Source organism: Erinaceus europaeus, chromosome 20 (genome assembly GCF_950295315.1).
Source record: "Erinaceus europaeus chromosome 20, mEriEur2.1, whole genome shotgun sequence".
NCBI lineage: Eukaryota > Metazoa > Chordata > Mammalia > Eulipotyphla > Erinaceidae > Erinaceus > Erinaceus europaeus.
The window spans coordinates 747,257-762,647 of NC_080181.1; the positions used below are offsets into that span (position 1 = coordinate 747,257).

A 15,391-nucleotide genomic window follows, 5' to 3' on the forward strand; every position below is an offset into this window, starting at 1 on the left:
AGCACACAGGACTGGGTGGTCCCATGGGCAACAAAGAGCAAGCACAAAAGGATGAGTGAAGAAACCATTAGGAAGCTGTGGGGTCTGCTGTGTGCAGAACCTGAGCCCTTCTCTCTGGAGGGGACACAGGAGCTCTGCTGCTAGCTGAGGGTGCTGAGGAGCTTGTCAGTGCTGGCTCCTTGGAGCAAATACCTGTCCTATCACAATCTCCTTTTTGTATGGAGCCTCTGTTAGGACTCAACTGGTCTCAGTGAGAGTCAGACAAGCAAGAAGCACCTCCTAAGGCACAAAGGCCATGGGGTGTAGTGGAGAGCAGAGGAGAAAGCCCCAGCCCAGTCCAGCCAACACTCTGACACCCTCAGTGACTTGGACAACATTCTATGAGCACCAGCTACATTCCAGATGCCACACTTCTCATCAGGGCTCTTCAGTCTAAAGACACACGGTTAAAGAACACACAGTTGGCAGCACCCTGGGCCTCAGACCAGCAGTAGTTTCTTAGCTATAAAAGCACTAGATGAATACTGTGTATATTGGCCCTGAATCAAGACCAGCAGTTCGTTACAGCTGTTGGTTTCAAGAAGGAGCCTAAAAAAAAGGTCTTTCTATGGTCTGTTGGCCATTTCAGAACTTTGGAGAAGTAATGGTCAATTCATTAGCAAGAAACAGCTGAGTGACTGGTGCCGGATGAGGGCTGATACTTATCTATAGTCAGTTAATACCCTGATCCTAAAGTATAGAGATCCCTGTTGTAACATTTTCATTTGAATTATAATACTGTTAAATTACAAAATGAATAAATAAATACTGTGTATATATATAATGAACTGTTAGAAAATGAAAAATAGGAGGCTAGAGAGATAGGACACATGCCCACACATTCACACAGGCAGCACACCACATGGGAGTGCCATGTCACCTGGAGAAGCTCTGGAGCTGTGGTCTCTCTCTCTCTGTGTGTGTGTGTGTGTGTGTGTGTGCGCGCGCGTGCGTGCGTGCATTTATGAATGAAAAAACAGCCTAAGATTGATGAAACCACACAAACTCAAGGCCCCAGGTCTGCAAAATAAATATTTAAAGAACAGTGAAATGGAGCCAGGTAGTGGCACACCTGGTTAAGCGCACACATGACAGTGCACAAGGACCCAGGTTCTAGCCCTTGGTCCCCACCTGCAGGTGGAAAGCTTCACAAGTGGTGAAGCAGGGCTGCAGGTGTCTCTCTCCCTCTCTATCTCCCCCTCCCTTCTCACTTTCTCTCTGTCTCTATCCAACAATAAATAAAAATAGCTTTAAAAAGAACAGTGAAGGGAGTCGGGGCGGTAGCACAGCGGGTTAAGTGCACATGGCGCGAAGCGCAAGGGCCAGTGTGAAGATCCTGGTTCGAGCCCCAGCTCTCCACCTGCAGGGGAGTCGTTTCACAAGTGGTGAAGCAGGTCTGCAGGTGTCTATCTTTCTCTCACCTTCTCTGTCTTCCCATCGTCTCTCCATTTCTCTCTGTCCTATCCAACAACAATGACATCAACAACAACAATAATAATAACTACAACAACAATTAAAAAAACACCAAGGGCAACAAAAGGGAAAATAAATAATAATTTAAAAAATCTAAAAAAAATAACAGTGAAATATAACCCAATTAAAAATAAGCATAACAACAACAATAAAACATCAAGGAAGGGCAACAAAGGGAATAAATAAATATTAAAAAAAATAAGCAAGAAATTTGGACAGACATTTATCCACAAAAGATATAGAAATAGCTGATGGCATTAGAAATGGTTCTCAGGAGTCGGGCGGTAACACAATGGGTTAATTGCACGTGGCACAAAGCACAAAGACCAGCATAAAGATCCCGGTTTGAGCCCCAGCTCCCCACCTGCAGGAGAGTCACTTCACAAGCAGTGAAGCAGGTCTGCAGGCGTCCCTCTTTCTCTCCCTCTCTCTGTCTTCCCCTCCTCTCTCCATTTCTCTCTGTCCTATCCAACAGTGATGGCATCAATAACAATAACTACAACAATAAAAAACAACAAAGGCAACCGAAGGGAATAAATAAATAAATATTTAAAAAATGGTTCTCAGCATTATTAGGCATCTGGGAAATGGAAGGCCACTTCATTTTCACATCCCCAACAAAATGTGATGCTACATGCACTCAGGAGACAACAAAAAGAAAGATGTGCAACAGAAACTGTTGCTGAGGATGTAGAGAGATTAAAACCCTTGTGCCCTGAGGGTTCATTCTGGACATCAGTGGATACATACATCTTGGGGACAATTTTGTCTGTCCCTTCACCTCAAACTTAAACATAAACCCATCACGTGACATAGCAAGAACACATCCATACAAGAAGATTTCATCAAATGTTGTTAGTAGGGTTATTCATAGCAACCAAAAATTGTAGAAAATATGCACCCACTGATGAACTGCTAAGGAAATAAGAAACAGGATTTAGCCGCTGAATACATGTTATGGTGGAAGTGAACCTTGACAACATTAAGCTAAGTGAAAGATGTATGTCACAAAAGACCATATATAGTCAAGTCCAGAGGCAGAGTGTAGCTGTCTGGCTTCCAGGCTGGAAGGTGGGAGGCAAAGACGCTATGTTCAGACAGAATTACCATGCACCAAGGGTTGTATTTAAAAAGTCACTGAAGTGTGTGCTCAAAAGGATAGATTTTTATGGTGTGTAAAATGTATTTTTTAATTACCTTTATTTATTTGTTGGATAGAGACCATCAGAAATCAAGGGGGGTGGGGAGATAGGGAGAGAGAGGCAGAGAGACACCTGCAACTCTGCTTCACCATTTGTGAAGCTTTCCCCCTGCAGGTGGGGACCAGGGGCTCGAATCTGGGTCCTTGAGAATTTTAACATGTGCACTCAATCAGGTGTACCACCACCTGGCCCCTAAAATGTATTTTATAACACTTTTGAAGAACTATTCATTTATTTTTAGTGAGAGAGAGACCAGAGCACTGTTCAGTTCTGTCTTATGGTGGTAGTGGGAATCAAACCTGACACCTCTGGGGTATACTACCTGGTTCACCATCTCACCAGTCTCCATAATGTATTGTTATTAATTTTACTTACTTTATGAGAGAGGGGGGAGGAAGAGGGAGAGGGAGAGGTAGGGGAGGGAGAGGGAGAGTGGAGGAAGGGTGTAAGGGAAGAAAAAAAAGAGAACAGAACACTGTTCAGCTCTGGCATGTGCTAATGCTGGAGGCTGCAGTAGCATGCTCAGGGTCTCCGGCATGACAGCCCTGCTCTATAATGCAGAGCTACTTCCCGATCCCCCACAGAATACATTACAATTTAGAAAATCAGAGGATCTTTCTAATCAAATCATGAACAGCATGGTGGGAAGAAAAGAGAGAAGCTACAAGTCAGAGTGTGAAGCAAGAACACTGGCTGGGAAGCAACCCATAGCAGCCTGCAGAAGGGCAGCTGGGGCCACCTGGAGCTGACAGAGGGGCCCTCCCAGACACAGGAGCAAGTCTGGTATACACACCCTGCAGACATGAGCCCACATGCAGACAGGACAGGCAGAGCCCCCATGCTTCATCTCTGCCCTGGGCCCAGCCATTAGAAAGCTCAGGCTCAGGAGTCTGGCCAATAGCACAGCGGGTTAAGTGCAGGTGGTGCAAAGCACAAGGATAGGCATAAGGATCCCCACCTGCAGGGAAGTTGCTTCACAAGCAGTGAAGCAGATCTGCAGATATCTGTCTTTCTCTCCCCCACTCTGCCTTCCCCTTCGCTCTCCATTTCTCTCTGTCCTGTCCAACAATAATGACATCAATAATAACCACAACAATAAAACAACAAGGGCAACAAAAGGGAATAAATAAATATTTTTTTTAAAAAAAGAAAGCTCAGGCTCTCATCTCCAGCTCTGCAATGAAAGAAGGCCACAGGCACCAGCTTCACAGGTGTAAAGAGAGCCAGGGAGAAACCCACATATCCACATGTGCTGCCCAGCAGAGCTGATGCTCAGGTTGAGCAGGGCTTCAGGCACAGGGCCCTCATGTCCCTCCACAACAGAGTGGAAGGAACTGGACAGTGGAGCCACTAGCATGAAGCCTTGCCACCTCTGCCCTGCAGCATAAGGTCTCAAAGTGCTGGTCCACACATGAAGTATGGTTTGTCCCAAAATCTCCCATTCCTCTTGACAGCCCCGACTGCACCCTCTGCTCCACTGGTATGGAACTTATGACTCTGTCCTAGTCACTTCTGACTCTGACACCATGTCCTGCAGACATGATACCACAAGTGCCCTGAGGGCCAAAGTGACCCCTGATAAAGACATATGCAAAAGAGTTGGGAATCTCCACACACACCCCACCCCCAGAAAAGGCAGGTGATACCTTTTCAGTCAGTCAGGGAGCTCAGTTGATCTTAATATGATGGGAATGTGACAACCCAAACTCCCCAGTTTAGCAAGATTCATTGTGCAACATCATCAAAGAGCATCCCAATGACTACTGAGCAGTGAATAGCATCTGGCAAACAAGTGGTGATATGTCACGGAGCCATATGGTACCCTGTCTCAGGAAGGCGAGGGAAGAGGACCTGGGGGCTGGTGGGGCATGGGGAGGGCTGAGTGGAGCAGTCTGCCATGGCCCCAAGCACACGACTGATGTGAAAGTACATGAAGAAACAGAAGCTAAGGCACACATTATCTCATGCCTCAGCTGTCTCCCAGGGTGACAATGGAAAGACAAGATACTGAAGCTCGATCTGGAAGGATCCAGACCAGGAGGAAGTGATCTGTGGTGCCTGTGGTCATCCTAGGACATGAGAAGCAGGGGTAAGATGGCAAGGTCAGTTGGGCACTCAACTAGAGGCCGTGTGAAAAATTCATCTAGGCCTGGCAAAGCAGGCAAAAACAGTCACCAAGTTATGTCATCAAAGCCTCCTTGGTACAGTTAAAGGAATGGGGGTGGGACAGCCTCTGTCCCCCCATTCTGAGAATTTTCCATGCCTTATCTCAACAATGAATTGAAAAAAAAAAAGAATGATTATCTAGATAATTTTAAACTTTTATTAAAAACAAAACATGTTAGGACATGAGAGAGACAAGGAGAAAGAAAAAGGGGACTGAGAACTGACTTACAACCTTGATGGTCACATGGTAGTCTCAGAAATAGCATGTGTCCTCAAAGTTCAAGTCTTTTTACAGCCAAAGGCCCCACCTACACCTGCAACCACTCCCATTTCTGGGTGGTCCTTCTGTCCCTCAACAGTACAGGAGCAAAGCCCCCACAATATTGGGAAGTTATGTGATCAGAACAATGAGGCTTGGCTTGTTGTCCACCTGACTAAGAGTTTTTTGTTTTTTTTTTTTTCCTCCTCCAGGGTTATTGCTGGGCTCGGTGCCTGCACCATGAATCCACTGCTCCTGGAGGCCATTTTTCCCCCCTTTTGTTGCCCTTATTGTAGCTTCGTTGTGGTTATTATTATTATTGCCCTTGTTGATGCAATTCGTTGTTGGAGATAGGACAGAGAGAAATGGAGAGAGGAGGGGAAGACAGATAAGGGGAGAGAAAGATAGACACCTGCAGACCTGCTTCACCGCCTGTGAAGCGACTCCCCTGCAGGTGGGGAGCCGGGGGCTCGAACCGGGATCCTTACGCCGGTTCCTGCGCTTTGCGCCACATGCGCTTAACCCACTGCGCCACCGCCCGACCCCCCTGACTAAGAGTTTTGATGAAGAAGGTTCCTGTCATGCACCCCAGGCTTTGGACCACCACTCATAAGAACTTTCCTAGAAAGAACCCTAGCTCCATGCATAAGACAAGGCAGAAAGAAGTGGCTCCTGAGTAGCCCGAGTTACAGGCATTTACACACACCCACCCAGCTCTCAGTGGTCGCCTGTACCCCTTGCTAGCTCTTGCTTGACTTGGCTATTCCAAGAAGCTGTAAACTCTTCCATGGCATTGTCTTGTTGTCTATGAACTTACTCTGAGGTCCCTCTGTTCTCTTGGGCACCAGCACTAGCCAAACACATCACTAGAAAGTTGGGTGAAATATCCCTGACACTTCCTTTCAGCTTGTCCAGGCTCTTCAGGGAGGAGAGGCAGCACCTGAGCTCTCCTCTGTAGCCCCAGCCCCTTGGGCAAGGCTGCACCTATTCCATCCAGGACCCCTCCCACCCCAGTTCCCCCGTGGGCACTAGCATTCTTCTCTATGGTTCCAGCCCCTCAGTGAGGCCTGCACCCCTCCCTGTCCCAATTCCCCAGCCAGCACTCAGTCTCCATCCACAGTGGAAAGGTAGAGCATAGCACCACCAACTCCTCTGTTCTGAGTCCCCAGTGGCCTGTCTATACTCCCTGGCCTTGGAGACAGCTGCATCCCCTTAATCTGGATATTTGGGTGGGTGGGGGGCAGCTTGGGCCAGGACAAAACACAGTGTCCTTGACCAATGTGTGGGCTGGCCAATGGTTCTGGCATCAGGAGCACTTCAGTGGGTCTTGGTCCCCAAGTGTCCCCCTGTCTTGTGGTTGGCTCTGCAGACCCCACACCTGGGGAGCAGGCTGCCCCCACTGCATCTTCAACCTGGCTGAGGCCCCCCCATGGAGAGAACAGTAACACAGAGTAGGAGCAGTAAGGCTGTCCTGTGGTGTCCCTGCCCCCAAAAGCTGGCCCGTAAGCAGAGATCAGGCCTTGCCCCAGGTACAATTCAGCATTGTGGCAGCCACCATCCAACCTCCTCTCAAGCCTTAGCTCCTCCATCCTTTGGACAGGTTGCACATAAGGTATATCTAGGCAACAAAGAAAAGTGGTAGGGGAACATTCAGGAAGGGAGGCTGATTTGGGGGCCAGTGAACTTCTGCCTGCTTCCCAGCAGTCCTCCAGCCTCCACCCCTTAGACCTGGTGCTCAGGGGGAAACACAGACCTCAGGGCTGGCTGAGGAGCTGATCCACATCCAAACTCCAGCACACAGCCTGAACACAGCGTGGACCTAGTCCTGTGTCTGCTCAATGAGCCCAGCAGTCTCCCTCTGCCTGGACAGTTCCTTGCCCACCATTCATACCCAGGCTCTCAGGCTTGGCCCTACTCTCTAACTCCTCTCCCTCCTCTTTCCCCTCCCTCCATTTCCTCTCCTTCCACTCTCCCCTCCTCCCTGCCCCCAGCAAGGATCTAGCTGCCCTTCTTCCCAGATGCCCCAGAGTGGGCCTGTGCTGCCCCTCATAGCCCGGCCCTTCTGCAGTTTAGGATGTCCCCTGCACCCCAGGTGGTGATCCCAGGCTTCCAGTCTGCATACCTGGAGTGTGTGAGTGCCCTCAGGGATGGGTGGGGCACGCCTACAGCCCTCAAAGCTCCTTAGAATTTCTTCCCAGGGTGTTGGCCTAACAGTCTCATGTCCATTAAAACTTGAGAATGATTCCAATCAGGAAAAGTAGGGTCGGATCTTTAAAGTCCCCACCGTCACCCCAGATTCCAGCCCCCAAGCACAGACCCAGGGGAAACCCTTCTCACTAGGGTGTAAAGTGCTAGGCTTTTGTCTCTGATTCTGCATTTCCTCTCATTTTCAATGGGACTGCTCTGAGAGATAATTTGTAAGATAATGTGTCATTCCTCTTGCAGACAAAGCTCCCCAGACTTCAAGTTGTCAGTGAGATGTAAGCTCATATCATTCAAATGTACTCTCTTTAGCATATAAATACACCTGTGTCCCAAAAATGTGTGAGGAGGCCTGCAATGCTTCCTACACAGGCATATGCATTTCTCCTGGGGAAAGGTAACCCTATCCTGAAATCACAACAAAGTTCTGTTCTTTGTTACGCGATATGAAAGTAGTGATCCTATGTAAGCCAACATGCCTAGCTATCTTTCACCTGGGAGTCTGGGTCTTTTCCCCAGAAACAAGGATACTTTGAAGTCCTTCTGGGTTTTGAATTTAATCTCCCCTTAATGGGGCTAGCCACCCTGCTGGCTCAATATATTGTCTAGAAGTCTGTTTCAGTATAGATTTATAGACTGAAAATGTTTTTTTTTTAGCCTTAAAAAAATATCCTGGATTATTTATGGGAGATGATTCACATTTAGTGCATTCATACTGCTTTCTTATCGATAGAGACTATCCTATTACATTTCATCAAAAATAGCTTTGCTTTCTCCAAACTTCCAATGTGATTTATGTCTGTTCTCTATCTGAGAAAATTAAAGTTCTTTGTAGACCTCAAAAGTATCAGGCATGGCCATTTTGTGGCCTGTATGTCAGTATTCCTCTGTCCTGTTCTGGTTTCTAGCTGTGTTGGGAGCAGGGCTGAGGGCCCTGCAAGCTCCCCAAAACACTGTCCAGGGCCCCATGCCCTCTTACAGCCCCGCAAACTCCCCAGGCACTGGCTGGGGCCCTGTATCCTCTCACAGCCCAGTAAGTTCTGCTGTGAGAGCTCTGAGCTCCTCAGAACAGGAGAACAGGGACAGGCTACCTGGGAGATAGACAGTCTTTCTCATCAATACTGCCAGTTCCATTCTCATCTTGGTAAAATTTGCTTTTATTGACAAGTCAGTGTGTACACAGGGTGAGGTTTACACCAAGAAGAGCATCCTCCTTGTGCCCTCTCTCCAGTCTATACTGTAGACAATGCCCTGGCTGCTCCTGTGCAGTCTACACCCAGAGGACTGAAGAGGACAGAGAGAACTCAGTCAGAATAAAGGAAACTCACACTGGTGGGAACGGAAGCTGTATAGTAATTGTAGAAAGCCATGTAAGATTCTTCTCCTTCTCTGTCCCCTTCCTTCTAAATTTCTCTCTCTGTCAAATGAATAAAGTTAAAAAATAATAATAATAAAAAGAATAGGAAAGAATAGGAAAATTCCAGTGGAGGGGGTAGGACACGGAACTCTGGTGGTGGGAACTGTTTGGAATTGTACCTCTGATCTTACAACTTGGTAAATCATTATTAAATCACTAATAAAAATTTTTTTTTCCTCCAGGGTTATTGCTGGGCTCGGTGCCTGCGCCATGAATCCACCGCTCCTGGAGGTCATTTTTCCCCCTTTTGTTGCCCTAGTTGTTGCAGCCTCATTGCGGTTATTATTGCCATTGTTGACGTTGCTTTGTTGTTGGATAGGACAGAGAGAAATGGAGAGAGGAGGGGAAGACAGAGAGAGAGGGGAGAGAAAGACAGACACCTGCAGACCTGCTTCACTGCCTGTGAAGCGACTCCCCTGCAGGTGGGGAGCCGGGGGCTCGAACCGGGATCCTTACGCAGGTCCCTGTGCCTTGCGCCACGTGTACTTAACCCACTGCGCCACCGCCCGACCCCCAAAAATATTTTTAAAAGGATGTGACTGGGGGGGTGGCTGGCAGGTGGTACACCTGATTAAGTGCACACATTATCATACTTAAGGACCCAGGTTAGAGCCCTGACTCCCCATCTGCAATGAGGAAGCTTATGTGAAGTAAACCAAGTACTGCAGGCATCTTTCTTTCTCTCTCCTTCTCTACCTCCCCCTGTCCTATCAAATAAAGGTGGAGATAGAGGTGTGGGTGGGAGGGATAGGTGCCAGAAGCAGTGGATTTGTCGGGCAGAAGCCAAGCTCTACAATAACACTGGCGATAATAAATATAAATTACATAAATTTTTGGGGGGGAAACATGTGGCCTGTATACAATAAAATATTATTCACCTGTGAAAAACAAAACTCTACCACCTGAGACTGGATTGTGAAAGCTGTAGAAGCAACGTTTTCTATCAAAGGATAGTTTAAGACTAACAGTCACACAGCATGGGGAGGGACTAGTCATGTATCCAAACAAGAATGCAGAACTAGTCTTGTTTAGACCCCAACACTTCCCTCCCACCTTCCCTCTCGTCCTCTCTTGCACTGTCCTCCCCTCTTTCCTGGGCCAGTTGTGATAAAATTGTGAATCATATATCCAGTGAAAACAGACAAGTGGAATGGGAGAAGTTCTTTACATGCCATACATCAGACAAAAGTTTAATAAACAAAATATATAAAGAGCTTGCCAAACTCAACAATAAGAAAAGAAATAACCCCATCCAAAAACGGGGGGAGGACATGGACAGAATATTCACTACAGAAGAGACCCAAAAGGCCAAGAAACACATGAAAAAATGTTCCAAGTCTTTGATTGTCAGAGGAATGCAAATAAAGACAACAATGAGATACCACTTCACTCCTGTGAGAATGTCATACATCAGAAAAGGTAACAGCAACAAATGCTGGAGAGGTTGTAGGGACAAAGGAACCCTCCTGCACTGCTGGTGGGAATGTAAATTAGTCCAGCCTCTGTGGAGAACAGACTGGGGAGCTCTCAGAAGGCTAGAAATGGACCTACCCTATGATCCTGCAATTCCTCTCTTGGGGATAGATCCTAAGGAACCCAACACACCCATCCAAAAAGATCTGTGTACACATATGTTCTTAGCAGCACAATTTGTAATAGCAAAAACCTGGAAGCAACCCAGGTGTCCAACAACAGATGAGTGGCTGAGCAAGTTGTGGTCTATATACACAATGGAATACTACTCAGCTATAAAAAACGGTGACTTCACCGTTTTCAGCCGATCTTGGATGGACCTTAAAAAATTCATGTTAAGTGAAATAATTCAGAAACAGAGGATGAGTTTGGGGTTATCTCACTCTCAGGCAGCAGTTGAAAAACAAGATCAGAAGAGAAAACACAAGTAGAACCTGAACTGGAATTGCTGTATTGCACCAAAGTAAAATACTCTGGGGTGGGTGGGTGGGGAGAATACAGGTCCAAGAAGGATGACAGAGGGCCTAGTGGGGATTGTATTGTTATATGGGAAACTGAGAAATGTTATATATGTACAAACTATTGTATTTTTGTTGAATGTAAAACATTAATTCCCTAATAAAGAAATTAAAAGAAAGAAAGGAAAGGAGAAAGAAAAAGAAAGAAAGAAAGAAGAAAGGAAGGAAGGAAGGAAGGAAGGAAGAAATAAAGAAAGAAAGAAAGAAAGAAAGAAAGAAAGAAAGAAAGAAAGAAAGAAAGAAAGAAAGAAAGAAAACAGACAAGTCTCAACCCCCTGTGAGGGATAAAAAGCGGGATGACCTTCCTGCTGCTTCCTGCTGGGGATGTGCTGGCCTGCTGCATTTCTGGTAGGTATACAGGCTTTTGCACAAAAGGAAAATGCCTTACTGACTCACAACTAGCTATGTGCTTCTTGATTTTGACAGATCATCTGGTTGAGGTCAGAAATGACAGGAAGTACCAAGAGGGACACAGACACTCCTGCACCACACCAGAACACATGTTTTGCAGACACATAGGTGTGCCTAGGGGAAAGAAATGGCTGCACTGGCAATGGGAATGGTAACAAGTGTGGCTTAGAAAGGTGAAGGCAGGGCTTGGGTATTATCAGCTAGACATGTGGGCATGGCCACTCTCTCTCTGCCTAGGTGAGCCGGTCACATGTGAGGAAGAGCTCTGGTATCCTTTTCTTTTTCCTTTTCTTTTTCCTTTTCTTTTTCTCTCTGTCTTCCTAACCACTCCCTCTCTCTGCCAAAAATGTGAATGTTCTCAATTTTCTTCAATAAAGTTTAAAATTCCTGAAAATCACACTCTCTCCACTCTCCTCAATTCTCTCCTTAGTTGGGAATATGCGTGATGAACCTTTAAACCTGTTTCTAGCAGGATGAATTTTGAGAGTGTGGTGCTTAGTGAAACAGTTCAGAGGACTATAAGAAGTGAAAATTAGTTCATTTTCAGTATAAAAGATCAGAAAAGGACACATATTGTCTTAGTGCTTCATCCTCCCCCAGGGGTCCAGGCCAGGGAGTGAGTCCATCAAACTTGCATAGAAAGCTTATCTTACAAGAAAAAACAGTCCCCTCCCCCCACCACCCACCCAGGTATCTAAAATCATAACAGGAGACTGACTACTCTATCAGTAACTGAGTAACCAAGAACAAGAAAGTCTGTGTTTACAAATTTATTTTCTGCAATATTTCTAGGCACCATCTTGGACTAGAGTATAACACATCTAACCAAGGGAAACTAGAGGAGGGGCTTGCTGTCAGGGCATGAAATGTTGGTGTTGTCTCAATCCAGCTGCAACAACCTGAATGCTTCATCTTTGGGCCAGCAGCAGATTCTGCAGAGTTGAGTCAATGTCTTGCTTCCTACCTTTCTTCAAGTTTCCCAAATCTGTTCTTGGGATGAACAGGCTAACTTATTTCTAATGCAGGAAAGGAAACACCATATGGTTTCATTAGCAAGCAAAGTTAGTAAAACAGCACTTTCTAGACTGTGAGGACAGTTGGTAAGGGACAGGAAACAAATTGGTGTGTGAAGGGCGGAGAGTTTAAGTGGAGCTGATGGATCCAAGTGGTACGACCATCATTCTAGACAGTGTGAGAGCACAATGTTACTCCAGGTAAACTGTGAGCCTTCAGTGCACTCCATGAGCGCTGTCACTGTGTCACCATGCAGGTGCAGCAGACACCTAATGTCCAGGACATTGGACAGTGTTTTCACAGCTGCAGGGAACAGGTCTACAAACCTGAGGTAGGGCCCAGGTGAACAGGACACAGTCTACAGAGAGACAGGAAACAGCACCATGGGGAAACTACAGAGTCAATGAATGGGCAGGCTCTGGAAAGGAAAGTTAAGTCAGTGTGCCCTGATCACCTTCCCAAGGTGCTGGCTTTTAGATGACAGGAAGAGCACTCAGGCCTGCTTAAACACGACTGATGTCCTGAATACTTCGTGGCCACAGTCACAAAAGGGAACCCCAGGTGATGGAAGGAGACTGCTCACACAGAGAGAAGACTGCCCAGAAAACATCCAGAGAGAAAAGTGGCATCCTTCCTGCCTCTGCCATCTCCCTGGCCCATCTTCAGCTGGCCAAGCTACCCATGCAGACTTATGACCAACAGCCGCACTGGGGTAACCTGCTCCCACCACTGGCCCCATCTTGAGTGGCCAGCCACCTTGGGACTTTCCAAACACACTGTAAGAGAACATCTTGCTGCTCCTGTGGCCTGAGCTTTAGATATCAGCCACATGGGCTGGGTGGTGATAGTGCACCCAGTTAAGCACACATAGTACTAAGCACAAGGACCTACACAAGGATCCTGGTTCGAGTCCCCACCTGCATGGGGGACACTTCACAAGCTTTGAAGCAGGTCTGCAGGTGTCTGCCTTTCTTCCTCTCTATCAATTTCTCTCTGTCCTATCCAATAGAGCAGAAAAAGTGACCACCAGGAGCAGTGAATTCACAGTGTTGGCACCAAGTCCCAACAATAAACCTGGAGGCAAAAAAAAAAAAAATCTATCAGCCACCAAACAAATGAGCACAGTGCTACACCCATAGGGTAGAGACCATCTCTTTCACTTGGGAAGTAAATTAGGGTCTTAGTATACAAGAACTGTCTTCCTGGCAAGAGTTATAAAAGTGGCAGAGGAATTGTTTGCAAAATCACTTCATTCTTGCTGACTTGTTTGCTTGCTTTTGCAGATGCAGATAAACACAAGTCCCAGCAGAAGGGTGATTTTTAAAACTAGCTTATTTACTAAGGGACAGAGCACCCAGTTTCTTTATGTGGTGCTGTGTGGTTTGAGAATTTGCTGAAAGTTCAGCAGCAGCAATCAGGATTTCGCAGGAGGCTGTGGCGCTGGGCACCTGTGCATTTTTACTGTTAGATGCAGTAGTTTTAAAGTTTTAAGTATAGTTGCTTTTCTGCTTATAGTGTGAGATGGAAAATTCCTTACCCTTTCCCCTAGAAAAACAGAACCTAATCAGTAAGCCACCAGTTGTTTACCAAGACCCCGCATACAGGCAAGGCTTATCAGGACCTGTGCACAAGGAAGCTGTTTACCAGAAGGCTGAAGCTGATGGCGGGAGGATGTGGTGACCCTACCTGGCTAGGTTCTATTGGTTGTGTGGTTTTGCAATGTTTGAAATTAGCCCGCGCTTTGCTTTGAGTGGATCATGCTTTTTGCTAGGTTTGAAATGATTGGATTCCGTGTTTTCTATAGAATGTTACTGGATATAGATTGATAAGGTGATGTGTTCCCCCTCCCTGAGTGTATTCAAAAATCCTATAAATTGTGTGGTTTGGGCCTTGTTCGGGGTCGAGCTGGTGGACTGCTGTCAGTCACCTCTCGGCCCGGATTCAAATTCATGAATAAACATCTTTTGCTTCCTTGCAGTGGATGGTGGTTTGATTTTACTTGCTAACATTTACCACCTGATTATTATTTAATTTTCACTTCAGTGATCACAAAACCAGTGTGAAAATGAATGTTAGGTAGCAGTTATAGAGTAGGAGAGAACTGTGTGGTTTCTGCCCTGCAGAGGTCTACAGGAGCCTGAGAGACTTGTCCTGAGTCTGTGACTAGAGCCTTCCTTGGGCAAGGATGGGAGAGCAGACCTGCCACTCCCCTGGGGAACCATGTCACCTGTACAGAGCTGGGCATGCACAGTCCAGACACCTGGGAGCACAGAGACTTCTGCTGATCCTCTGAGTGTAGCTGTGGCATGCTACCATCACAGAGTAATCTTCCTGCTGCAGACACTGCCACTCATTCATTCCTTTACTCAGTCATTCATTCACTCACACATTGACTCATAAACACTTCTTCAGCACCTACTAGAAGCAAGGCAAACTGCAGACACAATGAACTCTAAGACAAGGTTGTATTGTTATATGGAAAACTGGAAATGTTATGCATGTACAAACTATTGTATTCACTGTTGAATGTAAAACATTAATTCCCAATAAAGAAATTTTTAAAAATAATAATAAGACAAGGCCCCTGGCTTCAAGGAGCTCTCAGGGTAGCTTAACTATGCAGCCACTGGCAAAGGAAAGATAATCATTATGGAAACAAGCTTTGTTATGCTGGGAAGGGGTGGGGTTAACATTCAACTGGCTCTAGAGTCAAATGCTCTAGATACACTTTGGTTAGAAAAAGGTAATCAGGGCGAATGGTAGATACATAATGGTTATGCAAACAAACTCTCATGCCTGAGGCTCCAAAGTCTCGGGTTCAATCCCCCATAAGCCAGAGCTGAGTGCTCTGGTTTAAAAAGAAAAAGAAAAAGGTAATCAGTTGCAAACACAACTCTAGAATAAATATGAAACTTAACTCCTCTAATTAGCAAATCAAGGCAGTTTTCCTCCCACAGGATCTAACAGAGAAGAAACCACAGAGGGAGGTGAGTGAAGTGTCAAGTGAGCACTTGTTTTTAGGACTCAGTGCTTGCCTCCAGCACCCAAGGGCCAGTCCACATGCACTGGCCTTTGCAGAGCAAAGACAGTGCCAGTTTTCAGAAGCTGATCTGTAAGGAGACTGGTCATGGGGATAAACATACCTTTTGAATTTTTAATGCCAACCTGACCACCACAAATGTCACTGCTTCCTACATCACCACCCTGGAGGTTTTGT

The 15,391-nt window shown here is 46.3% G+C and overlaps 1 non-coding gene across 1 annotated transcript; it reads left to right on the forward strand.

Annotated features, from left to right (window-relative positions):
* The first annotated feature begins 533 nt into the window (after positions 1 to 533).
* LOC132535156 (small nucleolar RNA SNORA2/SNORA34 family) lies at positions 534 to 671 on the forward strand. The gene has a single exon (XR_009546939.1). It is a non-coding gene; the product is annotated as a small nucleolar RNA SNORA2/SNORA34 family (small nucleolar RNA).
* Positions 672 to 15,391: the final 14,720 nt, after the last annotated feature.